This window comes from Stegodyphus dumicola, chromosome 2 (genome assembly GCF_044657685.1).
Source record: "Stegodyphus dumicola isolate Sdum_Otavi_A_Nest chromosome 2, ASM4465768v1".
In the NCBI taxonomy this organism is placed as follows: domain Eukaryota; kingdom Metazoa; phylum Arthropoda; class Arachnida; order Araneae; family Eresidae; genus Stegodyphus; species Stegodyphus dumicola.
The window spans coordinates 62,242,664-62,261,154 of record NC_140769.1 but is presented as its reverse complement, the minus strand read 5'-3'; positions in this window follow the sequence as shown (position 1 = coordinate 62,261,154).

Here is an 18,491-nt window from a genome sequence, read left to right as displayed (position 1 = left end):
TTTATTAGCAGCAACAACACATCTCTTTATTTCAGATTTGAAAACATTTAAACAAAACAAAACAAAAAAAAAAAAAAAAAAAAAAAAAAAAAAAAAAAAACTGAAAGTTTTCAGATTTTACATTACGCTCAAAGGAGCGTTTTTTAAACGTTTTGTATGCTACCTTTATTTATTAAATATCATGTTCTGCGCTTTTAAACCATAAAATTCAATTCAACAGCAATATCGCAAAATAATTTTAAAATGAGCATATCTTTAGAATTTCCGATATACAGTCTCGCGCGCTGGAGATACATTTTTTTAAATTTCCGTACAGTATTGCCATTGCCCGCTTTGAAATTGTTGAGTTTGTTTTATCAAAAATTCATTAAAGTGTTACAAAATATGAAATCGATAATAAAAGAAATTTCAAATTCTAAATTCGGGCTTCCAGATGCCTATATTCAGTAGAAGATTATATTATTCAAAATTTGATGGCTCTAGGTATCGTTATTTTATCACAATGCGAGAAACATACATACATTTACACACATTCTTCATTATTTCATTTCTTTAAATACAACACAGGGCTTTAATATTTGGTGGCAACACTTTGAAAAGCGAACTGACATTTATAGTAAACCAACGCAAAATGCCAAAACGAAATTAATAGCCCTTCTGGGCTAACGTCCTTTAGGTTAAAAAAATAAAGTCAAATGTTTTAATGGTCCCCAAGGGCCTGTTTTACTGCCTATTTTACCAAAACCAGCCTTTCAAATCTTTGTATTTGATTTGTATTTGTATATGTATATTACACATATAACTGTATCGTTTTCAGCTTTAAGGTTATCTTTCAGTTTTATTTTGATGCTAAATATAAATGTGAAGCTTAACTCACATGAATATGATGTTACAAATGGAACCAAATATTTGACAGATTCTTTTGCCAAATGAGGGTATTCCTGCATTCTTTTGGTAGAAAATAGTTCGAGTTCTGCGAAACAAATTTTAACGTTCCATCACATTATATTTCAGTATGTATTTTTTGCATGTTTATTAGTATCTCATCATGCTGAAAGGAATAATCTAAAACGGGTTTAGTATCCACTAGTAAATATGGTAACAATTTTAGGTTTCTTTTTGGGAAATAGTAACAGAGCTGTTGAAACTGAGCAAACTAACTTCCATGTTGCAAAAACATATTAAAAATTTATAATATTATATGTATGATTGGATATATCATCCATACATTTTTGAATGTATTAAAATGAATCAAGCTGTTTTTTGCTAGTTGAAGTTGAACATACATCAGTTTTTTTTATAAATCCTTTAATTTTATCTTTGGTTGTAATTGCATTTAAAGTTGCAAATTACTGTTTAATTGATTTAATTCTTCACAAATATTACCAAGGAAACCTGTCCTCGGAAACCAATCAGAGTCAGAATATAAGTTCTCAAATGACGATTTTTCGTTTTGTAAATACATCAAAAATTCTGTTGTTAATTGGAAAACTCTTAATCGGATTCTTAAGTGAAGTGCGGATATGCGGTTCCGACTAATATCCACTAAATCCCAACGTGTGGTTATGCTTAGGTTATGAATTTTTAGTGATTGCTGAGGATGTTACTGTTACGTTCCTCTACCAAGCCATTTTGTGTAGAGCTGGTTTTCCATGACTACTGAACGTGGTTGCGCTTTTTCTGTGTAGTACGAGAACTAACTATCTGAATCTATCATGATCATATATGCATGTGAATTCATCATTCATATTTGGGCTTCGAAAAAACCTTTTTTGTTATAGGCTAATGACGAATTAATTCTTATTTATTCATCACTTAATACTTGCTAATTTGCTCTTCTTGAATGTAATCCTTCACCACAACATAGAATACTTAAAATTATATAAATTAGTTCTTATGACTAAAATATAAAATAAACTTTTACATTTTTAAAAAGTACTTTTATTGCTTTTAATTATAAATATGTGCAATACATTCGCCATTTGAAAGGGAAACCTATTATATCCGCAGAATGAAAACATGCTAGAAACTATCTTTTTGACAAGACACGTAGAAATTAAATTATAAAAATCATACTGTTGGAACAAAGGCAGCTTTTAATCAGGTCGCGTGAATTATTAATAGCATATAATGCAAAGTGATATAATAGATGAAACATTTAAAAGCCCCTCACTTACCTAAATGTTTCTAACAGCCGTTTTATAGAAAATACCCAAATTATCATTGCTAAATTACTGAGATGGCACACCATTGAAATCTCTGAACTGAGCAGAATTTCATTGTCTTAAGTATGGTCTCAGTTAGCCATACTGTTGCATGAGTACGGGTTCGGAGTTGGATTGAATGCACACAGAACCGACGAAAGCGTGATAAAATTTATTCTCTCAAAAGAAAAAAATTACAATTCTGGAACTTTCCCCAAAGTGCTCGTATGGCTCTTATCAGTATTCCAGAGTACAATCAGTAGTTACTCTTCGAACTACTTAGAACGTTAAACACAACGCAATGCAAAGGACATCTTAAAGGCGAAGCTCACGAGTAGTTATCAATATTCCGAAGTCAGCACTGACGAACTAACAACTGAGAACTGATGCTGTCTCCAGTCATAAAGTAATTTCCCCCCCGCGGCCGCCGAGAAATCTGTAGTGTTTTCCATTTCTCGAAATTACTGGAAGACATATGCAGTTAAAGTTACATATAAGGACCGGAATCGGTTACAGTTACATATAGGGATCAATTATAATTATTCAATTAAAGTACTAGTTCAGTTATACAGGGATCGAATCAAAATGTCTCCAAATAATTGCCAAGTTTAGCTGAATTTGGTCATAAAAATCAGTTGACGAAACTATCGCCAACTTAGCGATGTCTCGCCAGTTTAGCGAGATTAGCCGTTTACCTCAGTGATAAATAGACTTGCCCCAGTAACCTTAGATTTCGACAGGGCTTGGCTTTTTCCAAGCATTTCATGTTGCCTTATACAAAATATACTTTTATTTCACATATAATTTCCCCAAAATTATTTACATATATTCAAAATTCGAAACAATATGTTCGTGGGTTACAGAATCCTTTTATCTCTCTATTATATATTACTTTACCTAGGTTGTTCAACACGACCTAGAGAGATATCTATACGGAAGAATGATACATAAACAAGCTTGCAAAACCAGAGCAACAATTTCATTTTTCAATATACTGGAAAAGGGCTTTTTGCGATCAGTTTAATGAAAAGCCTACTCAGTAGAAAGGTGATGCATACGCAGATATCAGCACCATGATGTCAGGGAGTACTTTAGGGCACGCAAAACGCGAGGATTCAGCGTAAGCAGTGCAGGGTGGCTTAAAAAGAAGAAAAAGAAGACGCATTTTCAGGTATTCTTCTGCAAGTGAAAGTAAGATTATATGCGCAGTATGGGTATAAGAAAAAATCACAAAAATTTACATGTGATAGAATGATGGGAGTAATTGAGAAGTAGCATAGTTCTGTAAGAAAGATTGGTAGTAGTCGCACAAGTAAAACAACGGTGACTGATTACCGATATTATCTCCCTGTGGACGGAATAAGAGTGAACAACAGAGAAAGGGCAACATTTGCACAGCAAATAACGTATGGGAACCGCAAGACAGGTGTCCCGGTTCAATTGTGGCCCAGACGTCTTCATAAATGTGGTCTATTCTCCCGTCTTGCTGAACATTATATACCATTGACAACAGACTTTTGACAGTAGAACAGCTAAAGTTTGTTCTTAGTCTTCAAAGAGAGGAAAAGAGGACCTAGATAATTTGCCATCTTTTAAGACCTGCGTCAGTCGATGTCGAAATACTTAGTTTTCCGTACAGGCGGAATTAGTCTAAGGTTTAATTTTGTGTAAAACTTGTATTTGCTTTAATAATTACAGTATTCGAGATCTATGCGTCTTTTCAGGTTTCCAGAACTCACTCTGGAGCAGTTCTAAAACTCGGTATGTTTGATAATTCATATCCAGACTCTGATAATTCTGTAGGGCTGAGACATAAAGCCGCATATTTTAAGAAAAGCTAAATTCTCATATTTTCTCATACTTTTGTTTATTGTTTTACAAACTTAGAATGCATGCATTCGGGAGGGGAATTTTGATGAATGGTGTGTTTGATCCCACTTTGTATTAATTGGCCCCTCCTTATATCAGGAATCACTGTCTATGGAAAAAATTTCGAGTCTATTTGACAAGTGATGTTTGCTTGAATGAAACAAAGTACAATATTCCAATTTGTATGCAGTACTAATTACATTTTTCATTATTTCGGAATATATATTTGTTTATAAAAACTCTTGAAAACTTATATTAATTTAGATGTCAAACAACAGTTTGTTGTTTGATATCTAAATTAATATTTGTTCGGCGTGTTACTTTACCTTAACTTGAAAACTTGTTTGAGTCAGAATTTCTCCACTTGAACCAGATGCATCAACATCTGCTTTGCTTTAAACATGTTCGATCTTTATATTTTTCAGATAAACTAAATATTTTTAGAAATAATTTTGTGACTTATTTTAAGTTATTACAGGAAAAGCAAAGTAAAAGGTAACTAATAAAATAGTCTCCTGTTTTTGAAGAAAGCGAGCATTTATTGTTTCAGTTTTTTCTTTTTGTGTGTGCTAAACAAACGCCAAACCGAGTTTTAGGCTCGTCTGTAACTTAACCAAATCATGGAGCGGAATTTCTGAACAAACGTTTCGAAAGAAATTTCTTTAAACAGTAACCTAACACGATCCCAAACTTCTAAATTGACATGTTGTGATACATTAATCTTCGAATTTCTCTTTAATCACTCATGAATGTCATTACGGGAAACACGACTTTAGATAATTACGTAATACAACTACAGCGGCAGCATGTAATTAAGTGAGGTGGTGTTGCTTTCCAAGTTTGACATTTTAATTGAGAAATCTTCTTTTAAAAAGTGCCTTTTTTTCCCTTAAAGAACAGTAGTTTAGAAAAGGTTATTGATCTAACCGGTAGCGATATCTTACATCAGGATCTGTCTATTTTAATGTGAATGCAAGTTAGAAAAAGTAATAACGTTTTAAAATAGTTTTTGATGAAGCATCTTTGCACTTAAAGAACTTACAAGAATTTCTTGAAAATATAGAATTTAAATTTATGAGTCTGAACTTTACTTAATTCAAATTTGAGTACCGAACTAATGCACGACTACATCACTGAAACTAAATTCGTATGCACCACCCGATGTTACAAAACATACACAGTGAATGTGATCCAATATGCATATTTGGGGTTACTGTATTCGGCGTATTCTGAAGTAGCTCAATGACTAAACTGCATTATTAATTTTCGGTAAACGTACATTTTTATTTTAAATAATTAAATAATTTAAGCTAAATTCTGTTCAGAAAAGTTGAGAAAAAATGAACGAAAGGTCGCTAACTAAACATTGCATTACGAGCAAGTGCTTTAAAACTGAGATGTATCCTTTGATTTTAATAAAAGTTTAATTATATAAGATACTTACCTCATGTTTCTGAATATTTTCAAAACTTAATTTTACATTTTCTGTACGCGTTCCCAGGAACAATGTGTGGAATATAAGGCATGCGCAAAAGAAAACACCTTGATTCAGGTAACTTTCTAAAATATTTCTTCCCCCCCCCCAAAAAAAAAAAATCTTTGACAGTTTTTATTTGTTTGAGCAGTATTCTGCTGTAGTGACGTTCTGAGTTCAACTGCATGCAAATATTGCATTAAGGTGGTAGGTATCATAAAATAGATAAGCAAAAATATACACAGATCTAATTTGTATCAGTAATCTAAATTAGCATCTTCAAGATATTTGATAGAAATAGATGGCTGAATGGGGGCCCTTCTGTGCTTCATGGATTTTGCAACAATTTCTAAGCACAGATACGGCATCAATGAGGTTCAGTCAAGGACGGCCAACTGCTACGACGTGCGCCGGTGACAGATATTTGTTGTTATGGCACGAAAAAATAGAACTGCAATTCTGGATCATCTTAGATTATCTTTTATTGCTGTCACCAGAAGGTTGGTATCAACGTCAACCGTACGTAGAAGGCTTCCTGAAAGAGGTCTATACGTGAAGCGACGAGCCATTTGCGTACCCCCCACGTCGCGTCATTCAAGGGAACGTTTGAAGTGGGCACATCAATATGTCCACTGGACGACTGATCAGAGGAGGGTTTTTCTCTTTATGGTTGAGTTTAGGGTTAGCCTCCAAAGCAAAAGTAGCCGTTATTTGATTTTGACAGTCCTGGAACACGTTATCATCCATCAAACATCCGTGAAAGACGGATACAGAGAAAGCAGTGTCTGCGTTTGGGATGGTATCTCTTTGGGTTGGATGCACACACCTCTACGTCTTTCCACGTGGAGCCGCGAATGCTTAGGCCTATAGAGATGGCATCCTTCATGCTTAATACGCCCTTATGCTTGCGAAATAGGTGCTTATTTGCTGCTACAAGACAACAACGCTATATCGCACAGGGCTCTCATTGTGGATCTTCAGCAGCAAAAAATTCAGCTCAAAGAGTGGCCACGTCGATCACCGGGACTGGATTCTATCGATCATGTTTGAGATCCTCTAGGAAGACGTATAGCTACTCTCTGTCGTCATCTTCAGACCCTTGCTACGCTTGCAAATGCTTTGCAAGAGCAATGGCTCTCACTTCATACGAGACTGATAGATTGCATAACTGGCAGCATCACACATCGCTGAAGGTGCTGCATTTCTTCAAAGGCAGATCATACTCCATATTGAACGTAATTTTCCTATACCAAACTGGCACATCCGAATTGTTCATTTCATACTAATTGCTAATATCTATAACACCATTGTCTGGTAATTTCTTTTCATGTTATTTTATACCTTACTATGTGTTGTATTCTGTGGGTCAGGCTCATTAAATTCTACACGTAACCCTTTTTATAATTCGTAACCCTTTTCAACATTTTTGTAATTTTTTTTAATTAATGATAACTAATCCTTAATAAATGATAATTAATGATGTAGCTATAAAAGGTTTGTATCTGTTTTTATATCGATTTAGTAGCTATTTCTTTAACACAGGACATTTTCAAATAAGCCGAATTATTTTCAGTTGTTTGAGTTTTGCTTTACATTTAAAAATTACCCATCTTTATCAAAAATTCTTCTTCATTGTTTCACCTAATTTATAATCTGTACTTTAAAGCAAAATTATAGATATTCTTTCCTCTTTAATTAGGTTAGTAATTGTGTACCAATTATGTAAGTTTACATGACAGCCAACTTCGAATTTACTGCAATGATTGTTTAAAATATTTTTATCCCATTGATCATTTTATTGGCACTTCAACGCTGCATATTTAATCCCTAATAAGCCTTCTTTTTACCGTATGAAATATCCATTGCTTTGGTTAGCTCGAACATAATTGCAGTGTAAGGCATCTTATTACAGTAAGATGCTTTTCGAAAGCATACTTTCATTCTAGCTGCATTTTTCGAAAAACAATTTTTTTCCTTCCTGCCTAAAGGCGTGCTGCTAATTAACAATGACCCCCCCCTCTCCCACGAAAAAAAAAGCAAATTTTTTCACAGTAACTCTCGTAAACAAGAGAGCTAACTTCGAATGAATGGGTAAATGTATAAGTAGAATATAAATGAATGAAGCTTAGAAATGAAAAGATACATACAAATTAAGATTTTAATCGTATCTTTGTTTCTGTTCTCAAACTGACTTGTAATTGATAGGAATCCATGATGTGAGTCAACAAATTAGCATTTTGAAATCTTGAATAGTATAAGTACAGGACTGCAGTGACAAATACCACATTTGGACATCAATGCAATGCACGCTATTTTGCCGAAGAACGAATATTATTGCGACTTACTAGGGAAAAACATGGTAAAAATAAAGGAATTCTGTTGTCGTAGAATTTTGCAGGAAATTTTGATTTTATATTTTTAACTGAATTTTTGTGTTAATCTGTGTTCGGTGCGCTGCGTTAACCATGAAGCCGATTATTTTCAGCCAAGAAGGTTGTAGCACACTCTATATACTATTACATTACATTTACCACATTTGACAATGCAGTGAGCTGGCTGCATTACTAATGTATACATTTATCTACATTTCTACATTTCTAATTTGGTGTTTTTAATATGCATTTTTAAAGTAATCTCACTCGATGAACCTGCAATGTTGCATTTTGCCCTAGCATGCTGAAAAACGAAACAGCAAATTTTAATTTCCAACTTACTTTCATTAAACCAGAAATCTGCCATAAAATATAAGATTTTTTTTTTTTTTTTCGTTTTTCAGTTGATGACCTGAAGCTAATATAAAAATCAGCATTAATCGTCAATAATTTTGAAACAATACAGATTCATAGAAGCACTACCTTCATTTTAACGGATAGGTAATTTTTAAGAAACTAAAAACATTCTAAATGTTTTTATTCCTGCGTAATTAACATCAATTAAACCTCGTCTAATTTTAATTTTTAGATTTGAGGCTTTTTTTTTTTTTTTTTTGTTAATAAATGATTTAAGATTTTCACATTTTTTTCCCTCAGAATTATAGATAGAAACCATTTAAAAAATAAAATCAAATTTATTAAATAACTATTTTTAATCCTTAATGCTATCTCGTTTCATCAAAATCATATCCGTTAAAATTTAAATTATTTGTTGATAATTTTGACGTTAAGTTACTTGGATATAGCAAACTACATGGATATCATCTTAATAGGGATGCCTTCGTGGAGGACTTTCTAAGAAAAAAATAGCTCATATTCCCGTTATACATAAGGAAATTACGAAACACAACTATGTAGCCTATCCGTTCGCCTGATCCTAGCCAGGGTCGAACTACCAATATTCTTCAATTAAATGCACAAAATTAGGAAATATAAATATAAATACACATTAAAGCACAAAAAAGTATTTTCTTAAATTTTTAGACGTATATGGCCTTTAAGTGTTATACTCAAAATATAGTAAAAGTAAAGAATTGCACTGTTCAATCAATCAAAATATGTTTCAGCTAAATTTCCTTCATTATGCAACATAATTAATAACCACTGATAATTAATCAAGACAAGATGTCTGATCGATTTTCTGAAGAACTGTTTTCACCTGAAAGCGTTGCAGGTAAATGATTAATAATTGACTTAATTCTGTTACACGTGTTTCATGATTAATGGCATCCGTTCATGAAATACTTTCGATTAGTATTATGGTTGCAAATTTTCATTTTGGTTTATTGCTCAGTGTGCCTGTATCGTCAGATTCTAAATAAAAAATATTTTTTTTAGACAGCTAGGCATTATCTTATGATTTCTTGATGAATAATTAAATACTTTAAATGGATAATTGTATTTGCATTATATAGTACGTTTAGCTTTCATAGTTTCGGGTTCAGGCTATAGCGATATAGTGAGTACCAGAATGAATGAAATCACGTTACAATTTTGGTTTCCCGTGGATATTAATCCACGTTACACTATACATGGTGTTACCTATAAGGCAATAAAGCTGTTTTGAGTTTTTCCTACCTTTCGCAGGGCTATAAAACCGCTGGCCTACTCAGCCTTGATTCTGACATGATCGGTCTTAAAGAAGTTTTAGTAATTTCAGTTTCAAGAAATTACGTTCTCCGCTTTCTACTCTTAGTTGTATAGTTAATAATATGCTCAATGTTGCCCTTGCATCAGGATACAGTTCTTGAACCTCACTCTTTTTAATAATGTTTCCCAAAGTTCACTTAAACTATATGCCTGATATTTTATTAATAAAAATCAGTTGAAAAACAAACCTGCTTTCTTGATAAGACTCGACAGTAATTTAAAAATTTGTGTTGACAATTTAACTAATAAATTTGACTTAAAATTTTTTTTTCGAAAACTGTACGATTAAAAAAAAAATAAAAGGGAATAAATGCTGTACCGACTGATGGATTAATAAAATTACGATTATTTTGACAACATGTTCATAGATGGCGCCACTAATTTTAACGACCAAAAGATTTAACACAACGGGCGGAGAAAATTCTCAAACGACAAATTCGTGTAGATTTTGATAACATACTGAATATTATTAGAGTGAATAAAGCAATAAACCGCTACAGTGGCCTCTGCATGCAGGCCAAATGCACGATCTGAAAAGAAGCTGACGAGTCGGAATTAGTTTAGTAAATATATAGTATTCATAAACTGCAGCTGAGTAAAATCCTTCCGTTCGAAAAATTTTTAAGTTTATTAAGCGTCAAAGTTTAGTATATGGCGATTTGTGTATAATGTCCGTTTTAAACTTTTCGAATAAAATAATAATTACCAACTAATTTATTACTCAATCCGAAAATAAAAAAATAAAAATTAGTTGTAAAATCAAACTATTTACACAACTTCTAAATTCATTTATAATTTTTTATAAAAGTATTTTTATAATTACGTTCTTGATTAAATATCTACTGCAAACAATTGTTCTATCTAGGTTTGTTTCATATTGTTCAACAACAGTTTTTCGATAGTGTCCACAACTTCGTAAAACTGATGGCACCTTTTTTTATCAGCATTTTTCAGTTCAAGAACTTTGCTTAGAATTGCAGAATTTGCTTAGAATCATCACTTTTTTCTCTACCAACTTTCCCTGGCAGTGTTTGTAGTTCTTTTAACACTTTCATAGTCAGTTTTTACACGCGTTGTCTCAACATTGTTGTGAATTGATACATTCTAAAAACGAATCTTCATAACTTCCTTCACTGATGTCTGAAGCTATGACCGATGTCTGAAGCTGTCTAACTATAGTTTGCAATTCCTGTAAGGCTTCTTATACATAAAAGCCACATTTTTAAAACCAATTTTTAACTGATTTTAAAAGATTAACACCCTACATTGACTATAATATGCAAAGCTTCTAGCAGAGATATTAACTTATTTATTTTCTTCGAAGTGGTTGCAGTTTCACCAAATTCATTTTTGTTCATCGTTTACTAAACATCTTTCTGCAATAACATTTGGAAGTTTTTAAAATACATTAAAATTGAAGGTAGAATGTTAGAAGTTGTATTTGTAGGAAGAGACATTAATGTTTTCAGATAGATATCAGAGGTGTGTTTGCTGCACATTTATGTAATTAGTAAAGCTATTTTTTCATTTTCAGTTCGATGGCTCATTTCAAAAGAAAATTAATAAAAATTCTATTTGACATCTATGTGTTCTTGTTGCTAAAATAATGATAAATTATGAACATAGAGGTTTTATGCTTTTGTCAACAAAGAGCGCTGTCTTCTTAAATATCGAGTCCATATTGCACATTAATAACATAGTAACCTAATTCTTCAGTTTCTTAAACAAATTGCTGTTTCACTTTTAAATATTAATGTGTGTTCTGGTAATGTTCTGCAAAGCAATCCAATTTCGTCTGCATTATACATTTCCCGTGGCTTGTATTTATTTAATCTTTTTTGCCCTTGGCATTTGCATTTTGATTAGTTCTTCATTAATTATAATTCCTTGTTTAGGTAACTTTTGTTTTCCCAACAACAAAGCTGTTGGGGAAATTCCCAGTTTAAATGTAGTTTTTATCTAGCTGCAATTACCGAAAACATTAAACACTTTATCCTTTTTGTTCAGGATTACGTCCTTTTGCTTGACATTTCGACATGTTGCAAAGGAAGCAAAAACAAATTGAAAAAAAGATGCTTCTTTCAGTGATTTCTGCAAATTTGAAAAATACGTTTCTAACCAGCAGAAAGATTACTGTTTGTTTAGTCGATCTGCACCGTCGTGATTACAAGCATAACCAGTGCATTCTTTGTTTTACTTTAGTCTACAGAGACGACTTCCTTTTGATTTAAAATTCTTCATGTCTATGAATGCTTAAGAGCACTTCATAAACGTTTTTGTAGCTTTGTGTGAACGCAATTTGTCTGTCCTAAGAGGAACATTTTGAATGTGGAAACCTCAAAAATTGGGATAAAGAAGTTGCATTTCCACTCTTATCAGCTGGTATTCGAGAAGGTACCCTTCTTCATTTACAATGCCTTTAGAGGATTATTTTTGTCAATTTTAAGCTAAAGGAATTCTTCCACCTTGAAATACAATATGGATAGATAATTCTGAAAACAGTGGGTCAGAAGTACAGGGGCTGGGAAGTAGGAAAATTTTGGTGAAGTCTGTTTTATTGAAGAATTCCATACCTCAACCATAAAACCAAGGTGCACAAGTCGTTAAATGAATGAACTACGAAAAACTTTGGTAGGTGAAAGTAGGATATTCTGGTTCCGAAAGTTCTCCGCTGTGTATTAAGCTTTTACCCCTTTAAGCTTAATAAACAGCGGAAATGAGTTTAAAAAATGGCGGTTTTTGTAACTGATTAGTATGGATTTATTTTAGTTCTTGACAATTTGAACATAAGGTACAGCAAGTACTGTAATATGTAACAGTGGTTCTCAATTTTTTACATTTTGTTGTAGAATTTTTTAAATTAAATCACCATAAACTTTTTCTGATAAATATCAGTGCATTTTAAATGGAGCGTTTATAAACAAGGAGTAAAACATTTTATAATCTTAAATGAAATGCTTATTTTATAATAAAATATAAATATAATGTATGTTGTATTAAATGGTGGCTACTAATATGTAACAGTAAATATTAAGATTTATAATTGGTGAGGATTAATGCGACAAAAAAGACTTTTCCCTTCTAATCAATTTTGATATATCGGGCGTTATCTTCTTCAATTTTAATTAATTCACAAAGGCATGATGTATTGAGATGTTAAAAATTTTATCACTTTATGAGAAATACACTTATATTTAACTTTTAACAAAAAACTGTAAATTAACTTTTTCTTTAATTCATTCAAGAGATTTCTGAACATGAAATACGTAAGAGCTAATCTTTTAACTGAATCGGGACATCATACAGCACAGTACCTAAAACCGAAATCGGATCCCTTACCTCATCTTCATTTTCTAAATTTTCAAGCAATAGGGCGGAAAATTGTTAAAAAAAAAACCTATGCAGATTTCCTTTACACCTTCAATTTGCTGCTTAGTCAGAAACAGATTATTTTCCTGGAGAAACTCTTCTAATGTTGATGATTAAGCAAATTTTTGCTTTTCACGACCTTAATTGTGTATTCTAGGTGTGTTATTTAACAGCTGAACTTACCTTATATGTGTAGTGAAGACTGTTATACTAGGATTCAGTGAGAAACTAGATTTCAGCCGATTCAGGTTTCCAAAAATATATAACAGGTATGCTAAACGTGATTGTCAGAGTTCAGTGAAGCAGTAATGGAGTTCATATTTGGATTCTATCAAAAATGCTTGGTCTTTAAACATATTTAATTGAGCATAAGCAAAATATCCCTTCTTGATAACTAAAGCACTTCAACGTATAAAATGAGTTCATGTGGTTATTACCCATGTTATTGCACAAAATTGTAAATATACTTGAATTAACGGACAAGCATTTAATAAAATTCACTATCTGCACAAATGGTCTAAAACAGGGCTTCTTAAACTTATGAGTGTGGGGGCCCCATAATATTTAAGAAAATTTTGTGGGACCCCATAAGCATTGCGCAAATCCGACACATGCATGAGTGAACTATCAGTTTCTTCACTTGTACTTAATATACTATTGCAGTTTTAGGCCATTAAAGGTTGCTTCTTAAACTTATGAGTGTGAGGGCCCCATAATATTTAAGAAAAATTTGTGGGACCCCATAAGCATTGCGCAAATCCGACACATGCATGAGTGAAACTATCAGTTTCTTCACTTGTACTTAATATACTATTGCAGTTTTAGGTCATTTTTAAAGAAAAATAAACGCTCCTATTATAAAACATCGAAACATTTTCATTTTTTCTTAGTCTGTATTGTCTTATATTTATCTATTTTCAGATATATTAAGTAAAAATATTTGGTAATTGTAAAATTATTACAATAAGTTAAAGAAATATCAGAAATGCTAAAATTTTTGGCGACCCCCTACTGCTGGTCCCGCGATTCCAAATGGGGACATCCCGATTGGGGTCGCGACCCATCGTTTAAGAAACTCTGATCTAAAACAATCTTTTGTCCTGTGGGCATTGTTTGGTAGCTAATGCTTCACGATGTACGTTGCGATGTATAAACTTTGCCTCTGGTGCAGCTTCTTTAATTTTGACGAAAACTCCTGCATGACAAACTACTATTGGAAATTTAATTTATAATATATTTGGAAAATTAAGCTTTTAAAATTTAATTTTAATTGAATATTTTTGGTTTAAAAATTTATTTCAGTAATATTGAATTATGTTTTCTACTATGTATTCCCGTATACATACTTTTTATTTCTCAGAATTCAAATTTTCTCCTATTATTCCTGTCTACAATTAAGAAACTTTTGTCTCGGTTAAATTTGCTTTCCTATTTCCAATAACTGCCCAATCACTTTCAAAATATATATAAATAAAAACAATAACGCAAATGAAAAATTGGAAGTTTATACTCATTTTCTGCTTGAAATCTATAGGTAGAACCTGCAAGAAATTTATGTTGATTACATTTCGTAATTTAAACACAGTGACAGCTAAATATTAAATTTTCAGACTGAAGTTTATTTAAAATAATTCCATGGTATTAACATAAGCACCAAATAACGTAGTTAAAGTTAGCAAAAGAAATCTGAAAGCATTTAATATTAACATCGCGCCAGAAGGTATGTTAAGATTTTTCATGCTCTCGCTGAGTTTTCTATTTAATCTGCTCTTGGGCTCCCTCCTGCTAATACAATTTTCTTTTGAACTTTATTATTAATTATTGCTTTCTTGGAAATTATAGCATATAAAATTCAACATAGCATACAAAATTTAATGTCATAAAACTTTAAATAGCAGCATATCTTTGGAATTTTTGATTCAGTGCTGAAATGTTGACATTAAATTTTTTCCAGTTTTTCCTTGATGTTTCACATTAATGCTTAGTTTTCTTAGTCAGATGACGTACATACCTTTTTTGTCTTTTATTATTTATTTAATGACTTTTAACTTTATTTTTTAAACATCACAATCCCATTTACAGCATACAAAATTTAATAGCAAAACTACAAATTATCTGGTTGCAACGAAAGGTTTCCGCCAGAAATAGGTTCTTAATAAAGTTACGGAAAAACATGAAAAGCAGTACCTTTAGCGCGGATCGCCACCCAAATCCATGATTTTCTTCCAACGTTTTGGTAGTTGGTGGCTTCTCGTCCAAAAACAGATCAACCTCATTTCGGATATCATGTTCAGAATGAAAGGAAGCACCATCAAGATGTAGCTGCATATGTGAAAAAATATACTTGTAGAAATCCGAAGGAGTGATGTCGGGAGTGTAAGGTGGGTGTGGTAAAAGATCGCATTCGAGTCCATACAGATACCAGGCTGATGAATGCAGATACCTGTGGCTTGCATTATTTTGATGGAACAGTATCTTTTTGCCACGGGTCGAGGTTCTTGCGTTTTTCAAGATATTCTTTGAGGATATTACCTAAAGCTGTACATATGATTTGGTGACATTCTGTAGCTGACGTTTGGCCACAGAATTGGAAGTAAATGATGGTTCTAATTTGGTAGCGTGATAGTTCAATATCAGATACCTCGTGTGATGACTTCGTGGTTCAATAAGGCACCATTTAACAAGACGAAACGGACATTTATTAAAATATGGTTCAAAGCGTAATAAATAAACTCAGAGCAGTACGTCGCTATTACAGCATAGTAGAACCTACAACCTTCCTCTTCCAAGGCTAACATGCAACTCTCAATAAATACATTAACCCTTCTTGCAGAAGAGCTACACGCACCAAGCACGCTCTGTTGACAGCCAAACAGTCGCCAGATATCACATTTTGAGGATATTACTTAAAGCTGTACATATGATTTGGTGACATTCTGTAGCTGACGTTTGGCCATAGAACTCGAAGTAAATGATGGTTCTAATTTGGTAGCGTGATAGTTCATTATGAGATACCTCGTACTTAATGACAACGATATTGTTTTACAAATTTTACAACACAGCAAGTCTAAAGTAAGTCTCTTTCTTTCAAATGCCAAAAATTATTCGACAAAATATGATCAAACACGCCAACGCGAACTGTTTGCGCAGACTTGCGATGCCGGGAAACTTCCGTTAAAACCCGATATTTAAAAACTGCATTTCCTTAAAATTTCCTTTAGAGCGTTAAGTGTTCCAAAGCATTCTTTTTTACATTATTTAATTAAAATCAATGCATAGCGATAACGTCCTCTTATTTGAAATATTATTAGATCTTATTTATTAATGAAATTTGATATTCAAGATTATTTTCATTGACATTGAAACATTCATTCATGAGTTTAATTCTGAGCCAAATGTGTACAGATTCCTTTTACTTTCGATAATTATCATCCATTTTAGATTTCTGAATTTCATTATCGCAATCTTCAGTTTTATTACCACTTTCAAAATCTTTTCTGGATTGCTGTTTGATGTTGAAAATTGGAGTGTTCGGATAATCGAATAACTAATAATTAATAATATAATTTTTAATAATAATGATGACTATAAAATAACTTTTCTTAATACAGTATATTCTGTTAAAACATTCTTTAAATACAAAAGAAAAAAGTAAGTTTGCAACCAAAAAACTAATTCTTAATAAGTCTGTAAATCATCCTAACAACTGTGAACTTTTCTTTTCTTTCACTTATTTTTTTTTTGCCACGATTTTTTTTTCCTTTCAGATAAATACACGAAATGAATTTCTTCATTCGGAAAGTTTACTTCATTTGCCAAAGCAAGTAAGATTCATTGCTCCTTTGTCGCCACTTCCCGGCCTAACATCCTCTCGAGGACAAGCGAGTCCGTTGATTAATGCTCCTTTTCCTAACCGCTCGCCACATTCTGATGAGAATAAGGTTCTTGCAGTAGTAACATCCTCTGACGGAAATTTTGCTCTCAGATTAATGGTCGATTGGGAGCTGGGATTGTGAAAGGACGTCGGTGCAGCTAACAGCATGTAAAGATGGTCATAAATACAGAGATCTCATGTTAAACCTCGGGAGGTGGCGTCAGAAATAATCCTGCTTTACATTAAAATGAAGGCTCACCTATAAAAAATATCAAAACTATTGACAAAATCGAAAGACCGTGAAAATAATGTAGCAACTCTTTACTAAGTAAGAAGCAAATTATTTTATGTTTTGGAATGTGTAATATATGATCTTTCGCACATTTTTTTAAGCCGAGCGTGTGAGGGTTTAAAAAATATAAATTACGTGTAGCATGAATTATATAAAATGATATGTTATTAAAGGATAAAATAAAAAGAAAAGTTACCAAGGTCGGACTTGATATTTAAATAACTCAGTTTATGAACGTTATAGAAGTATAATGAACTGATATACTGCATACGTGTATCAGTTTGCAGTATATCAGTTCAGTATACTTTTATAATGTTCATAAATATAATGTTCCACACGACTCCATTTTCCAAATCGTGTGGATGAGTAATGTTGTGGCAAGATAACATAAAATAGCATAACATAGTACAAAAATGAAAAAAAAAAAAAAAAAAAAAAAATGTGACTATAGGAGTTTTAATCTTTCAGAAATCGAATATTTACATAGAATGAATGTTTAGTATTAACATAAAATTCTAAACTGTGTTTCGAATGTTTTGTGTGTTTAGTATGTTTATGAGCTTAAAAGGGAGTTAGAGCGAACAGCCCTTAGTCTGAAAATGGGATTCTGAGTCGTCCACTATAAATAACTGTCACCTTGTATTATTAATAATTAAATAATGAAAAATCTGCCTGTTTGTATTTATGTATGTATATTCCTAGCATTGTGAAAAATCGACGGTACGTAAAATCGACGGTACCATTAAATTTTGAATAATGTAATCATCCATCCGAACATGTGCACTCGGAAGCCCGAATTTTGAATTTGGATTTTATATTTCAGATTTTGTAAATCTTTGATAATTTTTCATTAACAAACTCAACGAATTGAGAGTGAGCGGTGGCAATACTGTACGGAATAAACCATTTTTATCTCCTGCGCTCGAGACAGCGCATCAGAAATTCTAAATATATGCAGATTTGAAATACTTTGTAATTTTGCTGTTGAATTGCATTTTAAGGGTGAAGAACATGATTTTTAATAAATAAAGTTAGCTTACACAATATTAATAATAAAGGAAGAAAAATCTGGCCATCTTACTAAGAAAACTGAACCTTGATATGATGAACTGAGAAAAGACTGAAAAATTAGAAAAATGCATGGCAAAACTTAACACTGCTTCTGGAGTTTTGAACATATACTGCTTTCAAAACGTTTGTACTTTTGCTGTTGAACTGTATAAGCGTAAGTTGGAAGAAAATGATGCATAATAATAAAGATAAAAAGCAAAAAAGAAATGAGTTAGCAGATGTGAGTGCAACACCAGACTGGTAACTCAGCGAGAGA